General features: G+C 33.9%; 1 protein-coding gene across 2 annotated transcripts in view; it reads left to right on the top strand.

Annotated features, from left to right (window-relative positions):
* The window catches only part of LOC121411436 (kelch-like protein diablo), a 32,602-nt gene that overhangs the window by 4,930 nt on the left and 18,738 nt on the right, over window positions 1-8,934 (top strand). The window contains exon 1 of one of the 2 annotated variants that reach the window (XM_041604175.1): window positions 2,618-2,716. The exons of the other annotated variant lie outside the window; for it this stretch is intronic. The gene's annotated coding sequence lies outside the window, so the exon portion shown is untranslated. Of the gene's footprint in view, window positions 1-2,617; window positions 2,717-8,934 lie in introns of those variants that run through there. 2 annotated transcript variants of the gene reach the window in all.

Here is an 8,934-nt window from a genome sequence, read left to right as displayed (position 1 = left end):
ATACTGGGATTACTTTAGCAATTTCTAGTTCTTCTGGGACAATACCTTGAATCAGACTTATTAAAAAATATCACTTAGAGGACTAACAATGCATTGAATACAATTTTTGATGACTTTTGGAGAAATATCAGAGCCGCACGCCTTTGATGGTTGTAAAGTAGAAACATGATTAGAAATTTCATGAACAGATGTTGGTCGAAAATAAAAAGATGAGGAGTCATTTAGAACAGACAAAGTCTTTGTATGATGTTTGGACAAGAGACATTTCTTTGCTTAATATTTTAGAAGGCAAATCAATAAAATATTTATTGAAATATTCTGCTTTTTGTAAATTTGATTGTAACAATAACTCGTTATGATACATATCATTTGGGAGTGGCATTTTCTTTCCATTCCCAATCAATTCATTAAAGGTCAAGTCCACCCCAGGAATATGCTGACTTGAATAAATAGAGAAAGGTCAAATTAGCATACTGCTGAAAATTTCATCAAAATCGGATGAAAAATAAGAAAGTTCTGACACTTTGAAGTTTCGCTTATTTTTCACAAAACAGTGATATGCACAACTAGGTGAGTCAGTCGATGATGTCCACCACTCACTATTTCTTTTGTTTTTTATTGTTTGAAATGTACTTTATTTCATTTTTTTACATATTTGACAATAAGGACCAACTTGACTGAACTTTATATTATTAAACAATGCTAATTCCACATGTTCAGGGAGGAATTAATCGTTGCATCACTTGACAATGAGGAGAAAATTAGAATATTTCATACTTCATATAATAAAATACAAAAGAAATAGTGAGTGGATGACGTCATCATTTCCTCATTTGAATACCGACCAGGATGTGCATATAACTGTTTTGTGAAACGAAGAAGATTCTGCTAGGATCGAAAGCTTAGGCCCCTTTTGACTCTCTAAATTAAGTGAAACTTTGAAATGTCATAACTTTCTTATTTCACATCCGATTTTGATGAAATTTTCAGTGTTATATGCCTGTGGGATTTTTCTCTTTTTATTCAAATCAACTTTTGTTGGGCTGCCTTGTCCTTTGATATGCGACCAGGTCTTTTTTCATATTATTGTGAGCAGTTCGAAAAACTTTGTCATAATAATTTTTTTATTTTGTCGAACAAGATTTGTTAGCAAATTTTTATAATCAACATACTTTTTCCGATTAATCTCATTTTGATATATGCATGAAAAAGTTTTTTTCTTTTTATGAATAAATTTCAGAAGAACAGGAGTAATCGGCGGCTTCTTACATTTATTCTTACCTCTCAATTCAATTAAAGGGAAATGTGAATAATATAACTTTGAAAAAAATGTCACTAAAATAATGTAGAATTATAATCGATAATCCCTCCTCGGTTTTTAGTAAATATCAATGTGGAACTATATTAGATCATTTAATTTTCTTTAAAATTATACCCTACAAGATATTATTGTGGTTCACAAAAATCTGACAAGCCCCCCCCCCAAAAAAAAAAAAAAAAAAAAAAGAAGGTTTTTCATGTCTTTTCGTGCGGAAAAAAAAGGTCCTCGCATCCAAAAAGGAGGGGGACACATCTGGGCAAAAATGGCATTTCTACATTACATTTTTTTAGTATGGCTCTCATAAGAATAAGGGGGGGCGGGCCGGATGTGCCCCCCCCCCCCCCCCCGATGTATTCCAGTGGTTTGCCGATCTCCTGCTCGCGATCCGCGACCGACCTAGCTAGCGCTAGTATTATATACAGTGCGTCCCACAAAAAACGAAACCGAGATTTAGAAATGATTTATCATAACTTAATCACAAATACAATAGACAAATGACCTACCATTGTAAAGCTTAGAATCTCCTCTTTTAGCTGAAATTACTTAGATTATTTTTCATTCACGCATGAGTGAGCAACAACAATTTTAAAAGGGGATACCAAAAAGTCACTTGGCGGGCCGTATCTCGGTTTTAAAAAGAAAACCATATTTTTAAGAAGTTCAATATGTGCTCTTTAATTTGATACCTCAATTACAGAAAATGGTCAAGAAATAACAAAGTTCTGTATATTTGAAATAAGGCTTGAATTTCAATAATCTCATAAAATGAAGCGGTTTTACAGGCTAGCGTTCAAACTCACTCGACACTCCGTTTTGTTGACGATCAGCCATGCATTAGGTCTTTTGTTACCATGCGTTAGCTTCTGTGGGAAACCAGTGAGAACACGTTTATTTAATGAAATTATTGAAATACAAGCATTGTTTCGAGGGATCATAAATTTCTTACTTCTTGACCATTTTCTGAAATTAAGGTATCAAATTAAAGAGCAGATATTGAACTTTTTAGTCATAAGATTTTCTTTTTGAAATTCAGATACCCCCCGCCAAATGAGTTTTTGGCAACCTATCTTCGAATTGTTTTTGTTCACTCATGCGTGAATGAGAAATAATCATAGTAATTTCAAATGAAAGAGGAGATTCTAAGCTTTAAAATGGTAGGTCATTTGTCTATTGTATTCATGATTAAGTTATGATAAATCATCTCCAAATCTCGGTTTCGTTTTTTCTGGGACGCACTGTATAGTAGACGATGTTTTTGTACTGAGTACGAGTCTGTACTTTGCAGCAAGATTCAGCGTGAAGGTGCATACTTCGCAATATTATTTAAAGTACAGCTTACATTCTAGAGGTCTTTTTGAAACTTGATGAAGTTGAGAGTGCTAATAAAGTAATATGGTAAGTTTTCTTTTCCCAATTTCAATCCCAGAACAGCTTTAACGTTAGGACAAGTGTTAGGAATGAGGGTTTTCATCTTCGGTCCGGTTTCCTTCTCGATCTAAAGTTAACACAGGTCATTTTTTTTGTATTGTACTATATGTTTCGCGCGCGACATTTTAAGCACGCTATTGAATGAGTAATATCATGGTCCCGTGAATATGTATCTGTACTCCACATGAATTAAATCGCCGATCGTGTGCACTAGTAATCTTCAATTACTGGTGTGAATGTGACAAAAAAATGAAAATCATCCAATATGAATAAATTTAGTGTCATTTGAACATGTTGACATGGTTGAAAGTTCTTGAAAAGACATTTCAAATGATACCAAGAACCCTAATCCAGGAATTATAAAGTTATTTCAGTTAAAGTTGCGCATTATGAATCAAAATTTGTGGCCATTGACATTGACTTTGTCATGATTGTCTTACAATGTAAATTACGGTAAAGTCAATGGAATACATAACCAGTTTTTGTAAACATTTTGAACCTAAGTTTAACATACAGGCTCTAACTTCTTTGTTTTTGAGCCCTTTGAAGTAATTTAGGTATCGATGATGATGGAAAGGTGAAAGAAAGCTCAATTTGATGACCATGTAACTTTTTCTTATTAATTTTTTAACAATAATTCTAATTATTTCGAATTAATTATGCGAATTACGCAAAATAACAATTAGGCCAAGTAAAAAAAGAAAGTAGTTGATCGTCCGGGTTTGTGGAGAGCGGTGATGAGGAGGGTTCAAGATTACTATTTGCTATCTTACTATTTTTTTTTAAAACGAGGCATTTTCTCAGCCTGTTTTTTTACATCAGTGATGAGGGAGGTCCTTACTATTTACTATTTCTTTTGGTATTTTTTATTCAAATGGTTGTCAGGCCATATCAAGCTCGAATTATGTGATCGATGCATGCTCAATATTAATAAATGAGTAGAAATGTATATATATATATATATATATATATATATATATATATATATATTCACTGATATTCCTAGTGACAAAGGTGGGATTTTGTGGGGGGAAAATATAAAATTCATGCAACATCATGATCTTTAAAAACAATTAAAACTAATATTCTTACTTTACACAAAGTTTCACATCTTTTCCATGCTTCTATCAGTCTCAAAATTGGTGATTTAGAGCGAACATGAAGTTCCTCACACATATAAATAATTCGCTGCCGATTTCAAAACATCGCATGCGGATCTCACTTTGCAATAATTATGAAAATCCTAACATCATGACTGCACTCGACTTCATTTGATCGTACTGAAAAAATTCATGTAAGCTCAATTTTAGCGACCAAAAACAAATATCCAAGGCAGCACACGGCCATACATGTATGTTGCTGCCCTCTTCGTTTGAAGATGTACAGCACAATATAAAAATGGTGGATAGGAGAAAGTTGTTGACTGCTCAAAACAATGTCCAAAAAGCCCCCAGATTATTGATAAAACTTCATCCAACCGTAAAATAATGCTAATAACGTGAAAGGTGAGGATGTATAAATAAATACTAAATATGTTTGTTATGTAATCCTTTACATCCAATGAACACGGATTTTAAAGCATTCTTGGTACAATAGCAGATACAAATTTTGACCAATGCGAGTATATTGTAATATCACTAATCAATGCTTAAAAAATGTGTATTGATTATGTTCTTTGAATAGTTATCGATGTTGATAAGATATTTTGACAGAGAATTTTCTTACCGATAACAGCACTACTGAATTCAATTCCATGACCGTGTACACAGTGTCTGTATTAAAATTGTGTAGGAGTTGTAAACAAATGAACAATTATTTACTGAACACAATTCTATTACAATGCTCACAGCCTCACTTTAATTGAAAGTTCTCAGAGCTGCACAAGTTTTAATCACTAAAATTCCACTTCCATACCCACCCTTAAAGAGCAAGAAGCCACCGCGCTCACAATTTTTTTCTGACGGCGGCGGCAAGGGCCAACATCAAATCTTAAGTTTTTTAAATGACAGCATAACTTAGAAAGTATATGGACCTAGTTCATGAAACTTGGACATAAGGTTAATCAAGTATTACTGAACATCCTTAGTTTCAGGTCACTTCACCAAGGTCAAAGGTCATTTAGGATCAATGAACCAAGTTGGGAGCATTATTTGTCGAATTACCATCATACATGTAACTTTGAAAGTTTTATGGATCTGATTCATAAAACTTTGACATTAATCAAGTATCACTGTATTGTAGAATTACCATCATAACTCTGAAATTGTGTATGTAGTTTATAAAACTTGGACATAAAGTAATCAAGTATCACTGAACATCCTGTGCAACTTTCAGGTCACATGACCAGGGTCATTAAGGTCAGTGAACTTTGGCCATGTCATAACTTTATGATATAATTTATGATTTGTGGACATAGGGGTAATCAAGTATCATTGACAAGTCGTAGGTCACATGATCAAGGTCAAATGTCATTTAGAGTCAATGAACATAGTCTTGTATCATTATATCAATGGTGTTTTTTGTGAATAATTATTTCATAGTTTGTTTCAAAGTCATCACTGCTGCTATATTAAATCACGTAATGCAGGTGAGACTGCCAGAGGTGCTCCACTTGTTAATGAATGAAATCTGTCTTGGGCTGGCCTGGGGTGGGGGCAGCATGTACAAAGTTTACATATGATGCAGTGAAATCATACTTGATAAACCAATGAGCTTTTTGTTGCCCCTTCATAGTACTACTACTTACTTGATTTATATTTCCCCAAAACCTATTGTGTAATTATGATGCATATTTGCCATTAATTTGAAATTTATTTTGATCTAGTTCGAGTCTCACTCGTCTGTACATGTACGTGCTGAGATAATTTAATCCTGGTGAATTCATGAATGGAATTTATTGTCATCGATCGTGCTTGTGCATTGTGCTTTATTGAAACCAGATCAAAATTGATCTGAAAGGAAAATCATCACACGATCAACGTAGAATAAATCTGGCTTTCATTAACAATACCCGGTATATATTATTATGACCATAGAACATCATTTAATCCTAATTTTTTAACAATAATTTGCAAATGATAATCATTAATTTTAAGCTTGACGTGAAACATTTGTATTTCGCTTCCATTTTTAATGACGGACATCACAAATTCCTTAACGAGTGATGGGTGCACTTGTCTAAAAAAATTATATCATGTCAGTATTGATTTTTGTCTCAACTGCATAGCAGAGTGAGACTTTTGGCGTTGCTTTTTCGACGGTGGCGGCATCCTACCCTGCTCTCGCTGTGCGTGTAGCATTCGTCGATAATGCGCATGCGCCATGACGTATTCATCAATATCCACGATGTTATAATGAATATGCATGAATCAAACGGCGTTCTAATATCAATTTGTTTTCTAACTCGAGAGGGCGGAAACAAACTCGATCGGTAAACCGAGTTCCTGTAATATATATTTCACCCCTCAATATCACCAAAACAGAAGAGTTATACCAATTTCTGTTGAGTGCTTAAGTAGAGCACTGATATACATGAAAATAATATCCTTACAATTGATTCACTGCCCTTGTCTGAGATGAACCAATCATACACTATACCTTTAACCGAAGCTTAAGTTTTTGGAATGATAGCATAACATAGAAAGTCTATGGACCTAGTTCATGAAACATGGGCCTTAGGTTAATCAAGTATTACCGAATATCCTGCCTGAGTTTCAGGTCACAAGACCATGGTCAAAGGTCATTTAGGGTCAATGAACTTTGGCCAAATTGGGAGCATTATTTGTTGAATTACCATTATACCTGTAACTTTGAAAGTTTATGGATCTGATTCATGAAACTTAGACATAAGATTAATCAAGTATCACTGAACATCCTGTGTGAGTTTCAGGTCACATGATCAAGGTCGAAGGTCATTTAAGGTCAATGAATTTTGGCCAAGTTGGGGGTATTTCTCGAATTACCATCACAACTTTGAAAGTTTATGGACTAGATCATAAAAATTGGACATAAGAGTAATGAAGTATCACTGAAAATCCTGTGCAAATTTCAGGTCACATGACCAACATCAAAGGTCAATGAACTTTGGCCATAATGACGGTATCTGTTGAATTACCATTATTACTTCGAAAGTTTATAGATCTGATTCATGAAACTTGGACATAAGATTAACCAAGTATCACTTACATTTCGTACAAGTTTCAGGTCACATGTCCAAGGTCAATGGACTTTGGCCGTGTTGGGGTATTTGTTGAATTACCATCAGAACTCTGTAAATATATTGGTCTAGTTCATAAAATTTGGACATAAGAGTCATCAAGTATCACTGAACATCTCATGCGAGTTTCAGGTCACATGACCAAAGTCAAAGGTCATTTAAGGTCATTGAACTTTGGCCATTTTAGAGGTAATTATTAGGTTGCTGTCATTACTTTCAAAGTTTATAGATATACACTGTAGTGTATAAAATGTGGATATGGGGGTTATCAAATATCACTGACAAGTTTTAGGTCACATGATCAAGGTCAAATGTCAATGAATGTTGTATCATATGAATGGTGTTTATTGTGAATAATTATTTTATAGTACTTAGTTTTCAAGGTCAGCACTGCTGCTATTTTGAATTGCGTGATGCAGGTGAGACCGACAGAGGCATTCCACTTGTTAACATCGTCATTGCAGAAACTCTTCTCAGGATCGTAATATCAACATAGAATACAATTTTATATGACAAAGCAGAAAAATTACATTTTATATTTATTCCCATTTAAAGCTTAACTTGCGCCCAACTCCGCTTTAGAATTTAGAGCTCAGAATTATCCATGAATGGAAAATTATGTCATCAATCACGCATGCGCAATAGGGCCGTCTGCACCATCCCGAGTTTTCAAATTAGCGCGCTATTTCTGATCCGGAAAATGATCCCGATCTGAACAATCTCGAGATGATTTGTAATGGAGAAGCAATTATCGCGCTAATTTGTAGGATTAATCTCGAGATTGCAATCCCAAGTCAACTTGGGATTATTTGCAAATAGCGAGCTATTTTACGAATTATCGCACTTATTCGCAGGTGCAGACACACTCGGGATTATTTATTCACGGCCTCAAACCATAATGCATCGATGCCTCACTCAGGCAGGAATCGCTCTTCTTGCGATGGTGGAGACGGGGTTTCTTGAATCTCAAAATTATTCGCGAAGAGGGCCGATCGGGCTAAAATCTCGACATTTAGCAAACTCGGGCTGGTGCAGCACCACCTAATGTGCTTTTTTATCTAGGAGACGTCTGGAGTACTTCCATATTCCAACATAACATAACTTTGCTGTCATTACCATTACTTTTAGTATGGCCATAGAATGAATTTAGAGCTCAATTTGAGACATTCGTACACTTTTGATCCAGTCAGTTCTCTGCTATTGTCCAATGGCTAAAATGGATTATCAATCATATCATCAGGAAATTGAAAAAAAAATGGCAGGCCAAGTTTACTAACAATTCGGGTTAGCCAATTCCACTGAATAATCACTGATAGATCAGAAGATATATTACTATTTTTTATTTTTTTAAATGGTTGCTTCTTTCTTTAACTTAATTTTTCAAAGAATATAAATTATTTCTTCATAGAATTGTATTGAATATCAAAGTTATAGTATAAAAAGGGAAAAAATTAAGAGAAAAAGGAGGAAATAAATGAAGAATAAAGGACATTATTTATTGCCTTTTTTTATACGATTATGATTGATTACAATCACAATCAATTTTTACATACATATTGTAGAGCATTTCCCATGCATTTATAGCTGTAAAAAAACAAGTTTTTCATCACAAAACAACATCATTTTTTATAGAAAAACACTATTAAATTAATAGTAATTTTGCTGATAATATAAAACAATCTTTATAAAGAAGATTTTTAATCAAAAAAATTAAAATATACTATGTTTTTAGTAACCAACAAATAGTTATCAAAATTATGTTTCTTGGTTGTTCCACAACTTTCAACAATGAAAAAATCTTGTCAGCTTTAATGACAATTTAATGTGTCTTTGAATAAACTGCATCCGACTTTTCAAGACTATGAAGATGAGAAAAAGATGAGGTTTATTTACCAGAAAATACATTATTTTTTACTGGTCTGGACCAGCGCGGTGTCACGTGCTGTATACTATTATGTATTTTTTATTG

Source organism: Lytechinus variegatus, chromosome 1 (genome assembly GCF_018143015.1).
Source record: "Lytechinus variegatus isolate NC3 chromosome 1, Lvar_3.0, whole genome shotgun sequence".
Classification (NCBI taxonomy): domain Eukaryota; kingdom Metazoa; phylum Echinodermata; class Echinoidea; order Temnopleuroida; family Toxopneustidae; genus Lytechinus; species Lytechinus variegatus.
The sequence above is the reverse complement of the archived record's forward strand: the minus strand, read 5'-3'. Positions and strand labels throughout refer to the sequence as shown.